Consider the following 22804-nt stretch of genomic DNA (forward strand, 5'->3'; position numbering starts at 1 on the left):
GGTTAAAAACATGAGGTCCCGTGTTTTGTTTTATGTGCTTTTGATAATAAAGGATGAACGAAACCAACAAATATGTAAACTTCAAATATTTATTTCTCTGGTGGCCATCTTAATTCCACTGTCCACCAAAGACTATGACACAACACAACTTCCTTTACATGTTCTTTGCATTGTTTATCCACCTCAAACAATAACACACAAACACACTGTACCAAAGTGACATTTCGACTGCCTCTCGACCCTTCTTGCTGCTCGTATTTATAACATTGTCAAAGAACTACTAAAAAGAGATATAGTTTACAAGTCACATGTACATCTGTTATCCTAATTTGTGCAGAAAAGTTATTAATTTGCATCGAGTGACATAATTTAACATGTTATTAAAATGACAGACAGATTTGTTGACTTGACAGAATAATTCTTTGTTACAAAAAGTCCGTTTTCTAGAAGTTTGTCAATTGACTTCTCTAATTTGCATAAATAAGTAATTAACATGAATTATTAAGAAATACATTGGTTTTCGTCTAAAACAGGATTGATTTCGTGAATACTAAGTGAAACCGCTCCTAGTGAACAAATAGGTTTCACTGGGTGATTTTTTATTTAAGGAGATCCAAAATACCTAAGTTGTACACTATTTTTCGTACTTCATATTAATTATTTAAGATGAACTCAATGTTTTTACATGATGACATTTGCTGTATCAGTGATCAAGTGATATTAACTTTTGTGTGGGTTAGTTATTCAGTATAATTTAATGGGTTGACTGTTTATGGAGACATGTTACGCAATCATTGTTAACATACACAATAACTTTTCTATAATCATAAATACTCGTTAAACTGGTTGAATTTGGAGGGTATCGCATACTTCGGTACAGTAAAGCCTTTAATATGTTCCATTACAATACCCCCCTCGGGTAATATCATTTACAGAATGTTAATGATATTAGCCGACTAGGACAAATGTGTCAAATGGTTAAAATTTGGAAAAGTACTACTTTAATAATTTTTTTTTTGCTTTACTATGCATAATGTGTATGTATGCAATGACCGTTACACCGTTTCAAAATGACTTTTTCCTGCAAATATTTTAGTTATGTTGTTTCAAATGCACTTTGTGTTATGTCATTCAGTATGACAGCATAATAAAAATAATTAGTAATATATGAAAGTAAAAAACATGTTAATCTTTGCTCCCAGTGAGCCACATGGAAAATGATTAAAAACAGACACAAATATATCACATGCGATTTTAAGATATATCAAAAATATATGTAAATTATTTCAAAGTCAGTTCTCATTGAGTCACAGATTAATCAAGATAATAGAAGGAACATAAATATATTACATAGATGGACAGGTCATATGTCCATAGGAAAATATTGCAACTGTCTGCTCTTTTTGAGCCACATAAAAGAAATGAAAACAAAGAACATAAATATAAGTATGGACATGATATATAAACACAAACACTAGAGAAGTCACATGTATGAATATGATATGCACTTGCAAAAAAAGGAAATATTTAAAAAACTTGTCTCCCATTGAGACGCATAGTCAAGACAGTACAAGAACATATTAATACTAAAATTGGACACTTAAATTGGTCACAACATAACACAAACATCAAACTTGGTGAACATCTGATTAACTGTAGAAAATTGTACACAAATCTTATGCCTAAGAACACAATAGTCACAAAATGATGGGTCTTGCACAACAATTTTTTCATTGTCTTTTATTTGGTGCAAGTATGTCCCATATTCAACAATACAAAAGGAAAGTAATAAATGTTTGTCACTTTCTTGCCCGTTGCAAGTAAAGAAGATGTCTCAAAATTTAATATTCAATAGTGACAATATAAATATAAAAACATTTTCTCAGAGATCTGGAACTTCTCCAGGGTCTGTAGGATGAGTGGTAGTTGCTATTTGACACACCCAGTAAAAACTTTGCTGATAACATGCTTTATGGAAAATGGGTAAGTAACTGTATTCAAACAGGGAAATGTGCTTAACCATGTTTATATGGTTTCAATTCAGTGATGTTTCTTAATCCAAATAACCTTCTTGATCTGGGAAAGATAAGTCTATACGCATTAGGATGTGGGCTTTCTTTTATTTCAAATGGACAAATGTCAATGTTTACTTTAACATATGGACAACCTAGCTCAACATCTTTGTCTATTTCAGTATTTTCAAACAATAGATCATTTTCAATTTCTTTAGTTCCTAAGTCTAATGTCTCTTTCCTACACTTAGACACATCCCTCTCTGTTTACAAAGCATTGACATTTAAACATAAACCTTTGTTTTCATCTGTTCCTTGTAACACTGTGTTGTCACTTAACCAACTACTGTTTTCACCCCCTTTTTTATAAAGTCCACTACGGATTCTTGTCAACCATGTAGGATACAAGGTTGCACTTACCTTTGCTAATTCTTTCCAAAAGGCATCTTTGTTTATACAGTTTCCATAGTTGTTCCACAAAACTTCTAAAAACTTTTCCCCTTTCTCTTGAAAACACACATTTACATTCCATCCCTTTATATTTTCTTTAATATTATTATTATTACCATTATCATAGATTAGTGTTTCATAGTTCCCAATAGGCAATAGCTTGTCCTCAGATACACATTCCCTAGTCTGCATTTCACTTACATTAACCTCATTATGACCCATGTTTGTCACACCACTTACCTTTACCTCATCATCACTTTTCAATTCTACAAATACTTTTATTTCTTCCTCCACACTCTCATCAACAACATCACTTGATTTAGGATCATTATTTAAATGTCCCTCTATTACTACTTCCTCCTCCTCCTCCACAACAACCCCATCTTCAGTTTCCCCCCTATGTATCTGAATCTCAGCAATTGAGTCTTTGGCTCCATTAAACACTTCGTCATCCCCCTTCTTATCAAATAAACCCCCCAAAATAGATTCTATTTGTGGTGTGTCTGACTTGATATTAACACCAGTATCTTTTTTAGCCCAACTATGGAACTCTGCAATACCTTCAACTTCTGCACTTTCACTAACTACCTGTGCTTGAACACTGTTTTTATTAACTGTATCACTTTTACTCATAGTATCCCAAAACCTTTTATTAAATTCTAATTTATTCATTCTAACAACATCAGTGTTTTCATGGTACTTACTCTTTACATTGTATCCTCTCCTTTTCCAGTTTCGGTTATGTGTTGTCCTATCATAATATTGTCTAGCCCCAAAACTACGGACATCTAGTGGGACTGTCCACCGTTTCCCGGCTGGTTCCCTCGGTCTGTCTGTTTGTAGTTGTCGTTTTGTTCACTAGTTTCAGCAAACCCCCTTCTATCTTGCTCTCTTCCCCAATACCTACTTCTATCATTCCTGTTATCTCTCCTCCATCCTCCCTCCTGTGTATTGTTTCTGAAATCATTTTCATACCTCCTATCTCCTCTATTTGGAGCATTATTTCCAGAATTTTCAAAGTCTCTCCTCCCATAATAATCTCTATTTACCTTCCTGTTCCACCCCCCATACTGGTTGTTGCCAGAGCCAAAACTTTGGTTATTTTCTCTTTCCAAGGCCCTATCTAATCTATCTACAAATTTCAGGAACTCTTCCATTGAATCGTCTGGTCCATGGACCAATTCCCACTGCAGTCTCTCTGGTAACCTTCTTTTTAAAACATCAATTTGTGTCATAATATCAAACGAGTTACTCAAGTGAGCAAGCTTTTTCAATTGATCTCTGCAAAATTTTTGCATTCCCCCTACTTTCCCTCTATACACTGGTCCATTTAGAAATTCTAACTTTAATCTGGCTTGTATGGATTGTGACCAAAATTTGCAAATAAATTTAGCTTCAAACTCTTCAAAAGTATTCCAAGAATCATTATTCTCATTTGCCCAGGATAGGGCCTCCCCTTCTAGAAACCGTTTTACTAACTTGATTTTTATGTTATCTGACATTCCTACCACAAACATATCCTTACATTGGTGAATAAAGTCAATCGGGTGCAGATTTTCACCAGGAAAGCATTTCACTTGGATGTGCCCATACATTGTATTTTGATTGTAAATCGTTTGTTTGGACATCAATGCGTCCTCCAATTGTGTACATTTAGTGTGTATATTTTCTACTTTTGTATCTACATTACTGGTATACAGGTTGTATTCTTGTTTAAGGTTTTCTGAAGTTTTGTCTATTCTCTGATCTAATCTTTCAACTTCAGTATCTACTCTGTTGTAGATGACAGCAATGCTGTCTGTGTTAGCTTGTATGTTTTCATTTAAACTTTCAACTTTAACTTGAAATTCTTTTCTGAAGTGTATCAACTGTTCTCTAGTGTCCTTACTGAGGGTAGTTTTAATTTCCTCACACTTCTCATTGAGATGAGTACTTAATACATCAAAATTGAAACTTAACTTATCCAGTCTATCTGTGTTTTCTTTCAGTTTCACACTTATTTCTTCACTGGATTGTTTAAGTTGCGAGCTTATTTGAGTTGCAAACCCTGCTAGCCACTCTGTTAAGTTTAATTGTTCACCATCCCCTGGTTCAATTTTTACATTTCCTACGATCTCATCACTCTCAGGTAGAGACATGTTAACTATTAATTATTTTAAATGACAACAACAACAAAATACCTGGCTTTATGCTATGATGTCACGATCGGTGTTCCTGTTGGTTTCTTCACTTCTATTCGGGTTTATTGAAGCTGAGGTTTTGATTGATGACTTCTGTTGACATTATCCAGACGTTAATCTTCCGAGCGGTGTGATGATGGTTTTTGGTAGTCGCACAAACACACTTTATTTATTTATTTATTTTTGACATATTTTCACTCTTGCCACACTGCACAAATAAACTTTTTTTTTTTTTTTGGAATGCTAAGCACTTACGAAATTTATCGCTGCACTATTATCATCGATGCACTTAAAGATCCCGGACAAGCCCCCACTTTTGTAATGGTCGCCTGGTCGTAGATATTGCTAATTGCTATAATCGCACTATTTCACTCCCATTTACGGAGCTTGTTAGCACTTGATGTTAGGTTGGCGCCATTAAAATGCATTGTAGTAATCACTGCTGCTTGCTGGATCGCTGCTGTGTCTCGATGTTGATGCTGGCTAGAAATCTGGTTGTCTAGGGTTAAAAACATGAGGTCCCGTGTTTTGTTTTATGTGCTTTTGATAATAAAGGATGAACGAAACCAACAAATATGTAAACTTCAAATATTTATTTCTCTGGTGGCCATCTTAATTCCACTGTCCACCAAAGACTATGACACAACACAACTTCCTTTACATGTTCTTTGCATTGTTTATCCACCTCAAACAATAACACACAAACACACTGTACCAAAGTGACATTTCGACTGCCTCTCGACCCTTCTTGCTGCTTGTATTTATAACATTGTCAAAGAACTACTAAAAAGAGATATAGTTTACAAGTCACATGTACATCTGTTATCCTAATTTGTGCAGAAAAGTTATTAATTTGCATCGAGTGACATAATTTAACATGTTATTAAAATGACAGACAGATTTGTTGACTTGACAGAATAATTCTTTGTTACAAAAAGTCCGTTTTCTAGAAGTTTGTCAATTGACTTCTCTAATTTGCATAAATAAGTAATTAACATGAATTATTAAGAAATACATTGGTTTTCGTCTAAAACAGGATTGATTTCGTGAATACTAAGTGAAACCGCTCCTAGTGAACAAATAGGTTTCACTGGGTGATTTTTTATTTAAGGAGATCCAAAATACCTAAGTTGTACACTATTTTTCGTACTTCATATTAATTATTTAAGATGAACTCAGTGTTTTTACATGATGACATTTGCTGTATCAGTGATCAAGTGATATTAACTTTTGTGTGGGTTAGTTATTCAGTATAATTTAATGGGTTGACTGTTTATGGAGACATGTTACGCAATCATTGTTAACATACACAATAACTTTTCTATAATCATAAATACTTGTTAAACTGGTTGAATTTGGAGGGTATCGCATACTTCGGTGCAGTAAAGCCTTTAATATGTTCCGTTACAAACTGAATAGATGATTTTGATTTCCTTACTGATTTGCAGAAGATCAAATGTTCTCAAGATTGTTATTCAGGCTGTTGGGCAAAATCAAGCTTTTGAATTCACTAATTGATTTTCTTGTTGCTCTCTTTAAACTAATTTTGGATTTGGTTTGCTTTTGTTTTCCAAACAACTTTGAATTTGCTTAAATATGTGATGGAGTATTGTTTGCTTTCATAGCAACTTCTTAACACTGCTATAGAACAATGGTGGGTTATCTGTAGCCTTTACAACCTTGCTCACACATATTGATGTAAGATGTACTGTATAGTGTTCCTGAATTTTATCCATCTTTGCTGTACATCTTCATCCTCAGAGCTGAATATTTGGTAAAAAAAAAAAAATTAAAAAAAAATCCCACCTTTCTTAACATACATTGCAACACTCTTAGTCATTGATATTGCCACCCTCAGGTGCTCAGCATCTATTTGCTGTATGGGCTTGGTGACTCCGGAGTTCCTGAGCTGGTGACTCATAAGTGCTGTCAGTCCCCTGTCACTGTAAGCACTGGGCATGCTTCAGTGACCATCATGCAGTGCAGCAGTAGAACAATGTGTGTCTATGGGAATGGGGATCTTGGCTTGACTGCCCAGATCTTGAGGGTGGAATAAACCTTTATAGAAAACCCCTCAGTCTCAAGGTATGCTGTGTGCTGATGGGACACATGGCTGTTGAGCTGACACAATCATTAGCGAGCAACCTCTGGGAAACCTGTTGTGCCTCAGTTGTATAAGGCTTACTCAGGCATGCAGGGCTTTATCTGAATCAACCCTTATTTCCCTAGCTGCTCAAGGGACTGAGATGGAACCCTCAAAATCTTCTTCTTCTCCATCCAGCAGGAAGGATGTACTGCCTGGGAGTATTCACAACCATTCATCAAGAGAATGAGACAGGCTAGTCCTCCCAATAGTAAGAATACTTTGGCCTTCAGTAACAGGGTGAATAATAATGTTTTTTTGGTGATGAAGAGGAAGAAGGGGAAGCCGGGGCACACATTTTTCAACTGTCCCCATTGATATTTATCAACGCGTGTAGGTGGCGAAAGGTCTAGATTTCATTATAACTTCATTCTTCAAGAGCTGCAAGATCACCAGTGATATCTGTACAGATACCAGCTTCATTTGAAAAAGTGTCAACCGTCTATATCCACATTGGTTTGGAAGGCCTTGCTGGCACTTTAATATCTATAAAATGACTGCATAATTGCTCATTGTTGATCAAAACTAACAGGTCAAAGCAGGTGGAACTTCTTAAAAAGTCACAAACTGCATGAATATGATGTCATTGTTGAGATTCACATCTCTCTCAACTCCAGCAAGGGCGTTGTTACTGGATGATATTATGGACATGGACAATGTGGAACTGAAACAAGAATGGGCATCTGAGGGGATAGTAAATGTGGAGCAACAAAAGTGAAGAACACTGAAAAGACTGCCATTATCACATTCAGTTCTCAGGCACTGCCTTAACGTATTATGGTATGGTTTCTTTGACTTAATGTTCAATGTTACATACAAAACCATTTTCAGTGCTATAAATGACAGCGGTTTGGCCATACAACCATGAGTTGTGGAAGTGAAGCAATCTGTGCGAAGTGTCAAAAAGCAGCTCATGAAGCTGGAACTGACTGCCCATCTCCAGAGATTTGCATCAACTGCTCTGGGAACCACACAATCGGAGCAGAGGCTGCCCTATTTTTACTGAGGAACACAAAATACAGGAAGTAGGTGACCAAGCAAGTCCCCTATGCTGAAGCCAAAGGAGTGTATGATGACAAAACCCCCTGTCTTTGCCACCTCATTTTCTTCCACGGTTTCCACGGTGCAGAAACCTATTGACAAGGTGGGTGCATCAACACAGATGATGTCTAGCATGCCTGTATCCACCACAAGCAGGGCAAAGGATTAAGGACAAAGCAATCCAAACAGGTGCAACAGGAAAGACCAACAATAAATCTGCAGTGAGCATCCAGAAAGCATACGCAAAGCAGAGTGCCTCTCGCCTCTCAATGCCCCCTTCCACCCCCTGCTGCCCCCATCCACGATGGGACATGGTGCAGGGAAAGAATGCAGACGTTCAGGTCACAAGCTGTCCTGGGCACCATCAGTGTCATTCTAGCACATCTGACTGAAGAGGACAACGTCATGGAGTTAGATGCCTTAGATACAGGTAGTCCATCCACTTGCCTGCACCCTCAAAATTGCTTCACCTCCCCGGTGCAAAGATAGAGGTAAATTAAAACCATGCCGATGACATGGCTCCCATACTACAGGGGAACTTGTGTGGGTTTAGCACTCATGTGGAAGAACTGAAACTCCCAGCACAGGCATGCCCCTTGTGCTTGTGTTCACAAGAAACACATTTTATGGATACAGATGTCCCTGTTCTATGGGGCTATATGCTATACTGCAAGGATGACGTATGGGGGGAAAGAGCCAAGGGAAGTGTCGCAGTGTTTGTCACTAATACACACCATTCTTTTGCTCTCCCCCTGGCTACTGACCTGAAAGCAGTAGTAGTTGAAATTCATGCACATCGGAGGCTTACATTTTGCTCTCTGTATTTACCTCCACTGGATGCAGGAGAGTCTGAGGGTCTCATAGATCTTATGGAACAGTTCCCTCACCATTTCTCCTACTGGGAGACTTCAATGCCCATCATGTCACGTGGGGCTCAACCTCTACTTGCTCTTGGGGTTGGGTTTTGCAGAGCCTCCTCATATCTCAAGAACTGTGCATCCTAAACACTGGTGCTCCCACTCATTTCTGTGCTGCTATTGGATCATTCTTGACCATCAACCTCTCTCTCTGCAATCCAGCTTTCATTGACTGTGTTCACTGGGAGGTCATTGACAACATTCATTCCAGCGACAAACACCATGAAAACATCCAGGAATGGGTGGACCACATCACTTGTGTAATCCATCATGCCACTGACATGTCTATACCACAATCTTTCATTTATCTTAGGAGGGGATCCGTACCTTGGTGGACAGAAGTGTGCCATTCAGCCATCTGGGCCACATGGTCTAAATGCTGCTTGACTGTGGACAACCTCACTGCCTTTTGAGTTACGAGAGCCAAGGCTCAAGGCATCATTAAGGAGAGCAAAAAATGGTCATGGCAAGCATTTGTGGTCTCCATTAACCTTTCCACTTGTTATATGAAAGTATTGGAAGCCATCAGAAGGATTTCTGGTAAAGGCAGCCATTTACCAATAGCAGCAGTTGTGAAACAGCCATGTCTCCAAATGACACTCAGAGACCTCACTCAGAAGCTGGCCGAACATTTTGCAAAAACTACAGATGACACAAGCATTTCATCATTACCACCCTCAGAAGCTGATTTGCTGGGTATGGGATTGGCGACCCTGGGGTTCCTGAGCTGGGGACTGGTAAGTGCCGCCAATGCCCTGTCACCATAAGCTCTGGGCACGCTTCAGTGACCACAGCATGGCTCGCTGGTGGAATGTTGTGTGTCTCAGGAAATGGGGATCTTGGCTTGACCGCCTGGATTGTGAGGACAGGATAAACCTCTATAAAAAGCCCCACAATCTCAAGGCATGCTGCGTGCTGATGGGATGTGTGGCTGTTGGGGTGGAACAGTCATTAGCAGGCAGCCTATTGGGACATCAGTTGTATAAGTCTTACTCAGGCATGCAGGGCTCTGTCTGAGTGGACCATTATTTCCCTAGCTGCCCTTGGGACCAAGATGGAACCGTTGAAATCATTATCTTCTGCTCCCAGTGGGAAGGGTGTACTGCCTGGGAGTATTCACACCCCTTTATCCAAAAGAAAGAGAGGTGCTAGTCCTCATGATACTAAGAATACTTTGGACTGCAGTAACAGGGCTCATGGAGTAATGAATAACAATGTGTTTCTGGTGATAAAGAGGAAGGAGGGGACATTTTATATCGATAAGTGTTTGTAAGGCCTTGCTGGAACATTAAAATCTATAAAACAATTGTGTAATTGCTCATTGTTGGTTGAAACTAACAGGTGAAAGCAGGTAGACTTTCTTAAGAAATTGCAGAAACTGGGTGACCATGATGTCGTTGTTGAGATGCACACCTCTCTCAACTCCAGTAATGGCATTGCCACATGCTGAGATATCATTGACATGGACATAGCAGAACTGAAGCAAGAAGTGACATCCCAGGGAATAGTCAATGTGGAGCAACAAATGTGCAGGAATAATGGAACAACTGAAAAGGCTGCCACTTTCACTGTCACATTCAATTCTCTGACACTGCCCGAACGTTTTATGGCGGGGTTCTTCTGACTTAATGTTTAGCCTTACATTTCAAACCCTATGTGGTGCTATAAAGGCCAGTGTTTTGGCCATACAACCATGAGTTGTGGAGGTGAAGTGATATGCAGGAACTGGGGAAAAGCCACTCATGATGCTGTGACTAACTGCCCATCTCTGGTGATCTGCATCAACTGCAAGGGAAAAGAGTAAGGCCAAAGCAATCCAGGCAGCTGCACCAGGAAAGACCAACAACAGTTCTGCAATGAGCATCCAGAAGCTACAAGAAAAGCAGAGTGCCACAAATGCCCCCTTTTCCCCTCATTCTCGAAGGGATGGGTGCAGGGAAAGACTCATGACATTCAGGTCAAAAGCTGTTGCGAGCACAGTCAGACGTCATTCTTTCCTGTCTCACTGATGAGGAGGATATCATGGAGTTAGATGCCTTGGATCCATGTAGCCCATCCATTTCCCCCTTTTTCTTAAAGTGCTTCACCTCCCCAGTGCAAAGGTAGCGGTAAATTGAAACCGCACTAATGACAAAGCTTCCATACTACAGTGGAACATGTATGGATTCAGGACTCATGTGGAGGAACTGAAACTCCTAGCACTGGCATGTCCCTTGTGCTTTTGTTTACAACAAACACATTTTAAAGATACAGATGCCCCTGCGTTACAGGGATATACAGTATACCACAAGGATGACCTATCGAGGGAAAGGGCTAAGGGATGTGTCGCAGTGTTTGTCACTAATGCATACCACTCCTCTGCCCTCCCCTTGGCTACTGACCTGCACGCAGTTGCAGTTAAAATTTATGTGTCGAAGGATCACTATTTGCTCCCTGTACTTACCTTCACAAAATGCACTAGACTTTAGGCTCTCACGGATCTTATCGCACAACTCCCGCGACCATTCCTCTTCCTGCGAGACTTCAATGCCCATCATGTCCTGTGGGGCTCGACCAATACTTGCCCTCGGGGTTGGGTTTTGAAGGGACTTGTGACGTCTCACGAGCTGTGCATCCTCAACATGGGTACTCACACACACATTTCTCTACGGATACTGGGTCATTCTCAGCCATCAACCTCTCTTCCTGTTCTCCCACCCTCGCCAACACTGTTCAGTGGGAGGTCACTGATGACCTTCATTCCAGTGACCACTTCCCAATCCATCCTCACCACCTGAAGTCAAGCCTCCAAACTGGACGGTCAGCAGGGCTAATTGCACATGTTTCAGCCAGCTAACTGTGTTCAAACACTGCAACAGCATCCAAGGATGGGTGGACCACATCACGCGAGTGATCCAGTGTGCCACTGACCTCTCCATCCCACAGTCCTTAGGTCATCTTAGGAGGCAACCAGTACCTTGTTTGAAAGGTGAGTGCCATTCCATGATTCAGGAAACGTGTATGGCTCTTCGACATTTTAAATGCCAACTGACAGCAGACAGCCTTAGGGCCATTCAAGTCGCGAGGGCCAAGGCTTGACACATCATTAAGGACAGTAAGAAAATGTCATGGCAAACATTCCTGGACTACATCAATTGTTCCACTTCTTCTATAAAAGTATGGAAATCCATCTGGAGGATATCTGGTAAATGCAGCCATTTACCGATAGCAGCAGTGCTGAAACAGAGGTGCCTCCAAACAACACCCAGAGACATTGCTCAGATGCTGGTCAAACATTTTGCACAAACTACTGCAAATGCAAGCCATGATCCAGCATTTCGTCACTATCATGTGACTGTAGGGAAGGAAAAGTTGAACTTCATGTCCAACAGTTCTGAGGCCTACAACTCTCCTTTCTCCATGTGGAGCTCGAATCGGCACTGACTGAGATTCGTGACACTGAACCCGGTCATGACCAAATCCAGTACTGCATGCTTTGAGATGTCGGCAGCATCAAAGGAAATCCTCATTGAATGTTTTAATCTAATGTGGCAGACAGGCAACTCCCCCATCTCATGGAGGAAGGCAATTCTGACCCCTCTCCTCAAAACCAGGAAAGGAATGAACAAGCTGTCATAGTTATCGGAGTAGCACCTTAATGAGCTGTGCAGGAAAGACCATGGAGCAAATGGTTAACCATCACCTGGTCTGGTTGTTAGAGACCAGGCAACTCCTTAGCAGCTCTCAGTATGTATTCCGAAGCTTTCAGTCCACTGTCGACAATCTGACCCTCCTAGAGGTGGCTATTCCGCAGGCTTTCCTCCATAAGCATCACTGTATCGGTATATTCTTAGATATAAGTAAGGCATACGATACTACTTGGAGACACTGTATTCTCGCACAACTGCATCAATTTGGCTTTTGTGGTCACCTCCCCACTTCACATGGTCTTTCCTGTCTCAGCGGTTTTTTAGAATCCGAGTTGGTGAGACTGATTGATTTGAGCAGGAGAATGGTGTTCCTCAGGGCAGTGTTTTAAGTGTTACCCTCTTTGCCATAGCCATCAACAGTATGACATTGGCAGTAAGGAGTCCTGTACAGCTCTCCTGATTTGTATACAAGTTTGCTGTTTTTTGGTTCCTCCTCCGGTGTTGGAACCGTGAGCTGTCAGTTGCAACTTATAGTGAGGTTAGAGAAGTGGGCTGCAAAGATGGGATTAAAGTTTTCTGCAGATTAGTGTGTGTGTGTGTGTGTGTGTGTGTGTGTGTGTGTGTGTGTGTGTGTGTGTGTGTCCTTCATTTTAATCGTTCCCATCTTCTTTCTAATTTGCCTGCCTTGAATATGGGGGACATCATCCTACATTTTAGAGACACTGTGTGGTTTCTGGGCCTTAGAGACCTGAAATCCAGAACCCTGAAAGCACCGAATATCAAGTGCCTTAGCCACAGGTCTTGGAGTGGACAGGATGGGTCTTGTTTAGTTTTATCGGACTTTTGTGCATTAGCAGCTGGACTATGGTTGCTCAGTGTAGGGGTCAACGAGGCCCTCTTACTTCCAGATCATTGACATTGTACATCATGAGGGGACTTGACTGACCACAAGTGCTTATCAGACCAGTCCCATAATTTGCATCTGTGCAGAGGTGGTGGAACTGCCACTTACCATGCGGTGCCTGCTCCTTATGGTGCATCAGGCATGTAAGTTACTTGGAGCTCCAATTCCATCCACACATCATACTGTTGCTTGTCTACCTCTGAAATCCCTGTTTTCCAATCGTCTGTGAGCTACGATTCCATTTGGGATCTGCGTGCGGCATGTGCTGGAGTCACACGGTGTGGAACCAGTATGACCCCAAATCCAGGGTTTTAACTGTCGGCTGCCCTGATTACTGGAGAGGGCCAGAGTGATTTTAGATTTGGTGCATTATAGGAGAGATAGAACTCCTGCTTCCAATTTTAATGCAATATTCTTTGGTACACTATGTGATCAAAAGTATCGGGACACCTGGCTGAAAATGACTTAAAGGTTTGTGGCGACCCCCATCGCTAATGCTGGAATTCAGTATGATGTTGGCCAACCCTTAGCTTTGATGAAAGCATCCACTCTCACAGGCATACATTCAATCAGGTGCTGGAAGGTTTCTTGTGGAATGGCTGCCCATTCTTCATGAAGTGCTGTACTGAGGAGATGTATCGATTTCAGTCGGTGAGGCTTGGCACGAAGTTGGTGTTCCATAACATCCCAAAGGTATTCTATAGAAGTCAGGTCAGGACACTCTGCAGGCCAGTCTGTTACAGGGATGTTATTGTCATGTGACCACTCTGCCACAGGCCTTGCATTATGAACAGGTGCTTGATCAAGCTGAAAGATGCAGTTGCCATCCCCAAAATGCTCTTCAACAGTGTGCAGCTAGAAGGTGCTTAAAACATCAGTGTAGGCCTGTGCTGTGCTAGTGCCACGCAAAATGACGAGGGGTACAAGCCCCCTCCATGAAAAACATGACCATGATAACCATGACCACACCGTAACACCACTGCCTCCAAATTTTACTGTTGGCACTACACATGCTGGTAGAAGACATTCACTGGGCATTTGCCATACCCACACCCTGCCATTGGATCGCCACATTATGTACCATGATTCGTCACTCCACACAATGTTTTTCCACTGTTAGATCATCCAGTGGTTATTCTCCATGCACCAAGTGAGGTGTCGTTTGGCATTTATGGTGTGACGTGTGGCTTATGAAGCAGCTGCTTGACCATGAAATCCAAGTTTTCTCATCTTCTACCTAACTGTCATAGTACTTGCAGTCGATTCTGATGCAGTTTGGAATTCCTGTGTGATGGTCTGGATAGATGTCTGCCTATTACACAATACAACCCTCTTCAACTGTTGGCAATCTCTGTCAGTCAGCAGACAAGTTCAGCCTGTACACTTTTGTGCTGTATGTGTTCCTTCACGTTTCCACTTAACTATCACATCAGAAACAGTGGATCTAGGGATGTTCAGGAGTGTGGAAATCTCGCTTACAGACATACAACACAAGTGACACCCAATCTGACCATGTTCGAAGTCCATGAGTTGCGAAGGATCCATTCCACTCTATCATGATGTCTTATGACTACTGAGGTCAGTGATGTGGAGTACCTGGCAGTAGGTGGCATTACAATGCACCTACTATGAGAAATGTGTTTTGGGGGGTATCCAGATACTTTTGATTACATAGTATATTTTATCTGAGTACCACGACCATGTATCTGTTGTTATGGATGGGTCTAAGCAAGGGGACTCTGTTGGTTGCTCTGTCATTTTCCCAGATTGGGTCATCAAGGTCAGCCTGCCTTCAGAATTTACTGTCTTATGTGATATCTTGAGAGCACGGGAGCAGGTGAGACATTTGCCTGGTGTTAATTTCTTGTCTGTTAAGATTTTCCGAGTGCTCTTTACTCTCTCCAATGTTTGTACCCACCAGATAAAGTCATCCAGAATATCCAGGATGCCCTCCTCCAACTACGACAACTGGGGAAGGATGTGTCTTTCTGCTGGGTGCCTGGGCACATGGGAATTCTGGGGAATGAAAGGGTGGATCTAGCAGTCAAGGAGGTGTGTCGTGATCCTCAGATATTTCAGTGTGCCATCTCTCTGCAGGCCATCACCTCACTGTTGAGGTACAAAGTCACGTGTTGATGGGAAGAGAAGTGACTGGAAGTGCCTGACAGCAATCTCTGTGTAGTAAACCCAGAAACTCAGCCATGGCATACCTCCTTCTAGCCAGATCAACAGGATGAGGTTCTTCTTACCCATCTTTGCATAGGCCATAGCCCAATGACACATGAATTATTACTCCGGCAAGAGGACCATCCAATGTGTGGTGCTTGTGGGATGCAGATCACTGTGCACCATATCTTATTGGATTGCATTTTATTTGCTGACCTGCAGACTATGGCGAGTTTGCCAACAGATCTGCCCTCTATTTTAAGCAATGTTCCAATGAATTTGGTTAGTTTCAAAGTTTTGTGTATTGTCCAACATTTTTAACAAGATTTTAGGAAGATATTTTCAATGTGTCAACAGTGTGTCTGGTTGCCCCAAGTTTTTTGTAAGTTGTCAGCCAGTCACATTTATCTGTCCTTCATTTTCGCTCTTCTGTGTTTAAATTAAATGTAGAGCTACTTTCTCTCCTAACTGGTTTTAGCACTTGTGAGATAGAGTGACTGTACAGTCATTTCGAGTGCACGACAATTTTAGTTAATCTCCACATTCATTTCTTTTGACACGTGTAAGGGTGCTGATGACCTTACTGTTGGGTGCCCATAAAATCCACACACAAGCACAAACTGATATTGCCACTGGCTTAGTATCTCTGGTGCATTCCCCCATTTTAACCGATTCAGGAAATTCAGGTCTTCTAGTTACTAGGTGGTCTAAGACACAACCCTCATGAGTCAATTCTCTGTGCACTGAAAGCAGTTTCAGACAACAATGTGAAGAAAGTGTTACATTGATTCTATTCTCTGGCACCTGTTTAAATCACATTATTCTCTCATTTTGTAGCTGAAAAAGTAAAAGTCTCCCTCTATTACAATAGCATGAACAGGTAACTTACTTGTGATATTAACAAAGTTCTCTTTGAACTGTTGTGCCATGGCAGAATTTGATGTGGGTTAGCATGTTTGACCCATCTTTGATGCTTAACTTCACCGGAATTATTTTACATTATGAGTCCATAATAATCTCAAATGTATTATGATATCTGTACAGCAATAAATGTACCACTACCATTGGTATCTAACTTATCCCTGCAATCTTACATTGAACTCTGATTTCAGAATTTGATTTCTGTCCACTTCAGGCTTCAGTCAACTTTCTATTCCTAATACAGTGCGGCCATAATTATCTTAAACATGTTTTCAAATAATGGAAGAATATTATTGGTAATTTTATTTTCTCCATTCGTCCATGAACACTGTAAAAATCTATCCAGTTCACATGTTTCAGCAATTTTCTGAATTTTTTTTTTTAATCCTTTACTGCTCCCCCCCACCCTGCACTCAAATTTAGTGTCTTTTTAACAATGTAAGAAGACAGGTTGCTACTTACAGTAAAGAAGTTACAGGCAGACACAATTAAGACAGTCACATATATCATGTTAAGGGTGTAAAGATCACTGATGATAAGTTTCATGGAATGAATTTGTTCATTATATATGAAGCTAGTATCTGTTCTTTCAGACATGTCAAAAGAACAGATACCATTGGTGATCTTGTAGCTCTCGAAGAATGAAATTACAGTGAAATCCCGACAATTAGTTGCTTACAGGAGTTAATAAATATCAATGGGCATAGTTGAAAATGTGTGCCCCAACCGGGACTCTACATCTACATTTATACTCCGCAAGCCACCCAACTGTGTGTGGCGGAGAGCACTTTATGTGCCACTGTCATTACCTCCCTTTCCTGTTAGTCGCGAATGGTTTGCTGGAAGAACAACTGCCAGAAAGCCTCCGTGCATGCTCGAATCTCTCTAATTTTACATTCGTGATCTCCTCGGGAGGTATAAGTAGGGGGAAGCAATATATTCGATACCTCATCCAGAAACGCACCCTCTCAAAACCTGGACAGCAAGCTACACCGCGATGCAGAGTGCCTCTCTTGCAGAGTCTACGACTTGAGTTTTCTAAACATCTCCGTAACGCTGTCATGCTTACCAAATAACCCTGTGATGAAACGTGCTGCTCTTGTTTGGATCTTCTCTATCTCCTCTGTCAACTTGACATGGTATGGATCCCACACTGATGACAATACTCAAGTATAGGTTGAACGAGTGTTTTGTAAGCCACCTCCTTTTTTGATGGACTACATTTTCTAAGGACTCTCCCAATAAATCTCAACCTGGTATCCGCCTTACCAACAATTAATTTTATATGATCATTCCACTTCAAATCGTTCCGTACACATACTTCCACATATTTTACAGAAATAACTGCTACCAGTGTTTGTTCTGCTATCATATAATCATACAATAAAGGATATCCTGCTTACATGGCAGACAATCTATCCCACTGAGCCATCGAAAACACAGAGGATAGTGTTACAGCAGGGACTCATCTCTGGCACTCTCCCCATGAGACCGACATTTTCAACCTACTGTCCACACCTACATTTCTTGTGCCCCTGCCCACTATACTCATTACTCACGGCAGTTAATCTACTGATTCCCGTAAGAGTTTGAGCAATGTGAGTGCTTCAGCACTGAAGAAAATCATTGGCCAGTAAGCCTTATCTAGATGAAGATGGTGTCTGTTCTTTCGGACATGACAGATGTCATTTTCATATAGATAAGGCTTACCGGCCAATGATCCTCTTCAATTTAGATGCACTCACATTGCTCAAAATCTTATGATAATCAGTGGATTGACTGGCGCAAGTAATGAGTATAATGGGCAGGGGCACTACAAATGTAGTGTGTGGACAGTAAGTTGAAAATGTGGGTCTCATGGGGAGCATGCCAGAGGTCTGACCCTGCAGTCACACTATCCTCTGTGTCCTTGATGGCTCAGTTGGGTAGAGCATCTGCCATGTAAGCAGGAGGTCCTGGGTTCGAGTCCTAGTCAGGGCACACATTTTCAACTGTCCCTGTTGATATTTATCAACACCTGTAAGCAGCTAATGGTCTGGATTTCATCGTAATTTTATTGCTCATTATACTTCTATATAAAGATATTATTTTTACATTTTTTGGAACATTTTCTGTATCTGTGTGAACTAATAGGAGTGATAATATTACTGGCTAGAATAACTTTTTACTAGAAGAACTTGTAAGAAAATCAGTACTAAAATCACAAGCAACATCTTCTTAAACTGTTAAATTGGCAAATAGGGCTGAAGGTGATTTATGAATAGGTTGAAATTTCTTTTAGGTTACTGATTTTCTGTTAATATTAGAACATGTTATTGATACCCATATTCTACATGTATTTGGGTGAAAAACTTCCTTAAGTCTATGAAAATGTATGATGAAAGGGTCAACTCCTCCTTTATTCATATCTGCTGTACAGAAGCAATATGCTTAACCTACAGTGTGTTGTATTCCAGTGGTCAGTTGCTCTGAGAGGAAGATTATGTTGACTGTATTTAATGATGTTAAATCGTTGATGTAAATAGGTGGTTAGTTAATTTTACTGCTCAGTCTTTGAATAGTCTTATGAAATAAGGAAAGATGACTTTTTGAACTGACAAAATCAAAGTTCATAGAAAAAAGAATGTTCTAGTGTTTGCTGAAAATTTCAATTAACAGCCTTTGCGAGAGTAAAGCATAAAAAAAGGCTATAATCTGATGTACGTAACCATTAGTATTTTACTCTTATTCAGAGTTCCCCCTGTCCCTTCCCAAAAGTTTTCTGGTGGTAGCCTATCTAATTTTCCATTTCTTGCTGAGGTGAACACCATTCCTAAATGTGATACCGTATGCTGATGTAATTAGTAGGAATCTCATCAATATGTGATTATGCATTAGAGGTAAGCCAATTTTCCCATTTCACATTACCTTTCCTGACAGAATAATTTAAATGAGATTGATCTTCAAAAATCAAAACAGGTGTAAACATAATACATGGATGGTTTGATGCTGACAATATCTTTACATAATTTCACTACAAATCACTTGTCAAACTACTGCAAGGCCCACTCACTACAACCATAGGGGTATTCCTTTGTTAAATCTTCACACAGTGGCCATAGAGCTAAGGTGTCACAGAACTAGTTACAAAATTGTGAATGTATGCCATAAAAGCAAGGTGATATGTAGGGTATTACCACTTCTTGCATACAGTACGTCTGCTCTAAGTATTCTTAGAGAGTTCGCTGATGGTAGTAATTGCAACCAATTGGCCCCCTCATTGTGAGGAGATCATTTTAGCTAGATAGTATTGGACACTATCTTTTTAACCATCCCCATTTGTTAAGTGGTAATCCCCACCACTTTGTGCTCATTGTCATGTACCTTTGACAGTTCACCATTTCCTGACTGAATGCTCTTTTTATAACTTCTTATATTCCAGTGTATGTTTACCATCTGAGTTATTGGCCTTTTTAGTGAACATCATTTGTGCTGTCAACTTCATTTTACTTTTTGTGTATTTTAGCAGTATGGCAAAGGACACTTGATCTTTGGTTCAGGATCTCTGCTGTGTCCACTGCATATTTTGTGCACCTTTCTGCAAGAGGAAGCTTTTGTTTTTAGCTCTTTCTTTCTGTCAATTAGGCTAAGCATGTACTTGCTTTTAACTTCTTTTGCTTATTAGTGTTACAAGGTTATGAAGTGGGTGCTTATAATCTCAATTGTTTTTTCAAAACAAAACAAAACTAAACTAAAATAAAATTGTCTCTACAGAAAACAGGATAATCAGCAGGCTTGATTTAAATTTATTTGTTCACTGCCTTGTTATATGTTGCACCAGCCAAAATGCATGTGATACCCTCACACAGCCAACCTACATTTCACTGGTGTGCATGGTCTACTGTTTTTGAGCCCTGGAATCTGCTAGTTGACCAAGGGATAGTGACAATGCCTCTGTGCATTTTGTGGAACAGGATCCTACAGCCTCTGCACCACATAGCAGTGCGTTTTCGAAGTCTGGCACTCGGTAGCCTCAGAGGTGAATATGCTTCATTTGTTCCCTTCTTGCCATTCCCATTTATGACTCTTCTCCAATGGAACATTCATGGCATTAGATCCAACAAGGAGGAAATATGGTTGCTCATGGAATCAGCGTCCTGTTGTTTTCAGTAACCAAACAATCTGGTTGAACATCCAGCTGAAAGTTGTCGCAGTGCACATTTTCATTCCTCTTTACCTTTCCCTGTTGCTTCATAACCTGGGTTGTGAGTAACTAAGTCCACTTTCCCTTCTTCCCCTTTTTTCCCCTCTCTCCTCCCTGATGAAGGAACAAAGTTCCGAAAGCGAGCAATGTAAATTTTCTGTTGTGTTTCGTGTTATCTATCGGCTGTACTGAGCTGAGGTAAGTACTGGCCGCCCCTCTCTCTCTCTTTGTTAGTATTTGTTTCACATCTTTGAGATTTTCCATTAATCGTAAGTATTAGTGTCAATGATGTTGAGGAACAACTGCAATTTGTTAAAATTGAACAGAGATCTAGAGCTCGATGGAATTCCAGTCAGATTCTATACTGAATTTGTGGTTGAGTTAGCCTCTCTCCAAACTACAATCTGTCACAGATCCCTCAAACAAGAAACAATGCCCAGTTATTGAAAAGCAGCACAGGTCACACCCATCTACAGAAGGGTAGTAGAAGTGATCCACAAAACTACTGTCCAGTATTCTTGATACCAGTGTGTTGTAGAAACATAGAAAATCTTCTGAGCTCAAACATAATGAGATATCTTGAACAGAATGACCACCTTAGTGCCAACCAGCATGGATTCTGGAAACATCAACCATGTGAAACCCAACTTGCACTTTCCTTACATGACATGCTGAAAGCTTTAGATCAAGGCAGTCAGGTAGATACAGTATTTCTTGATTTCTGAAAAGCATTTTAATCAGTACCACACCTATGCTTACTGTCAAAAGTGTGATCGTATGGGCTATCAAGTGAAATTTGTGACTGGATTAAAGACTTTTTGGAAGGGAGGACACAGCATGTTATCTTGGATGGAGAGTAATTGTCCAGGTGTTGCCCAAGGAAGTGTGTTGCTGTTCATGTTGCATACTAACCCTTTAAGTGAGCATGATGGATACATCCATCCATGCTCTGCTAATTCACAGTGGTTTTGACAAATATATCCATCTATTGTGTACTGTGGCTAAGAGCTAGTGGGAATGACAAGTTATTGGTGTGCCGTTGACACTGTGGTGTTAGTTGAGCTTCGTCCACTAGATGCTCTCATCAGGCAATGCAGCATGATCTAGGCTAGTTATAACATTGTCAACTTGAGTGCACATTGACAGTATGCGTCCAGTGAAGCAGCCACAAAAGTGCACCTTTTTTGTCCGTACTTACTGCCGCATTAGTGAGTGATCTTTTGAGTGGTGAGAAGAAGTCGTTTATCAGATTTGGAGATTGAGCAGCTGCTTTTGGAAAGTGATGATAATTTCAGTGACAATTCTGAAAGGTTTCATGATACGGATGTTGAGGCTAGTGAAAGTGAAAGTGACTTTGATCAGAAACATTTGAAGATGAGACACTACTGTAGCAGACGGTACCTAGTGCATTTGTGCATGCTAGTTCAATTTGTAATCAATATTTGTTCACTGGTAGTAGTGGTACAGTTGTGCCTCTAAAACAATATGATGTGATGAGTTGGTTTAAGTGTTTTGTGGATGATACTTTGCGCACAATAACAGCTGGACTAACGAACTTTTATGCAGAACAGTTCCTAGCTTCTCCTCCCAATTTAGCAGCACACTCCAGGGTTCGCAGTTGGCAGGATCTACCTATCACAAGGTAAAAACACTTATTGCAATGCTTGTACTTCAAGAAATTCTTCACAAACCAGAGCACAAGATGTACTTTTGAGAGAGAGAGAGAGAGAGAGAGAGAGAGAGAGAGAGAGAGAGAGAGAGAGAATGTCAGTTGACACACCTTTCTTCAGGAAACTGATGACTGAAAAACAGTTTAATCTTTTATTGAAATTCCTCCACTTTGCTGACAATACCTTTTATGACCCACTTGGCACTATCAGCAGAAAACTATTCAAACTTCACCCCATTATGGAGCATCTGTGGCGTAAATTCAGATCAATACATGTGCCAGAGAGGAACATCACCATTGACAAATCGTTGTTGCTCTGGAAAGGGTGGCTTGGATGGAGGCAATATTTTTCATCAAATCGTAGCAGATTTGGCATCAAATTGTACACTCTCTGTGAAAGCAGAGTTTTTATTGTTTACACGGGGAAGGACACTAATTATAGCAGCCACTATGCAGACGAAAAAATAACCTCTTGAATTGTTTTGAAGCTTGCTTACGATCTATTCAGGAAAGGCCACTGCATTTATCTTGACAACTGGTACACCAGTCCAGATTTGGTGGACAAAGTAACTAGCAATAACACTGCTGT

The 22804-nt window shown here is 40.5% G+C and overlaps 1 protein-coding gene and 1 non-coding gene across 2 annotated transcripts in view; both read left to right on the forward strand.

Annotated features, from left to right (window-relative positions):
* LOC126092813 (formin-2-like) overlaps positions 1-22804 on the forward strand; it is a 209990-nt gene that overhangs the window by 144522 nt on the left and 42664 nt on the right. The window lies entirely within an intron of this gene.
* Positions 18270-18343, forward strand: Trnat-ugu (transfer RNA threonine (anticodon UGU)). Its single transcript has one exon. It is a non-coding gene; the product is annotated as a tRNA-Thr (tRNA).

Source organism: Schistocerca cancellata, chromosome 7 (genome assembly GCF_023864275.1).
Source record: "Schistocerca cancellata isolate TAMUIC-IGC-003103 chromosome 7, iqSchCanc2.1, whole genome shotgun sequence".
Lineage (NCBI taxonomy): Eukaryota > Metazoa > Arthropoda > Insecta > Orthoptera > Acrididae > Schistocerca > Schistocerca cancellata.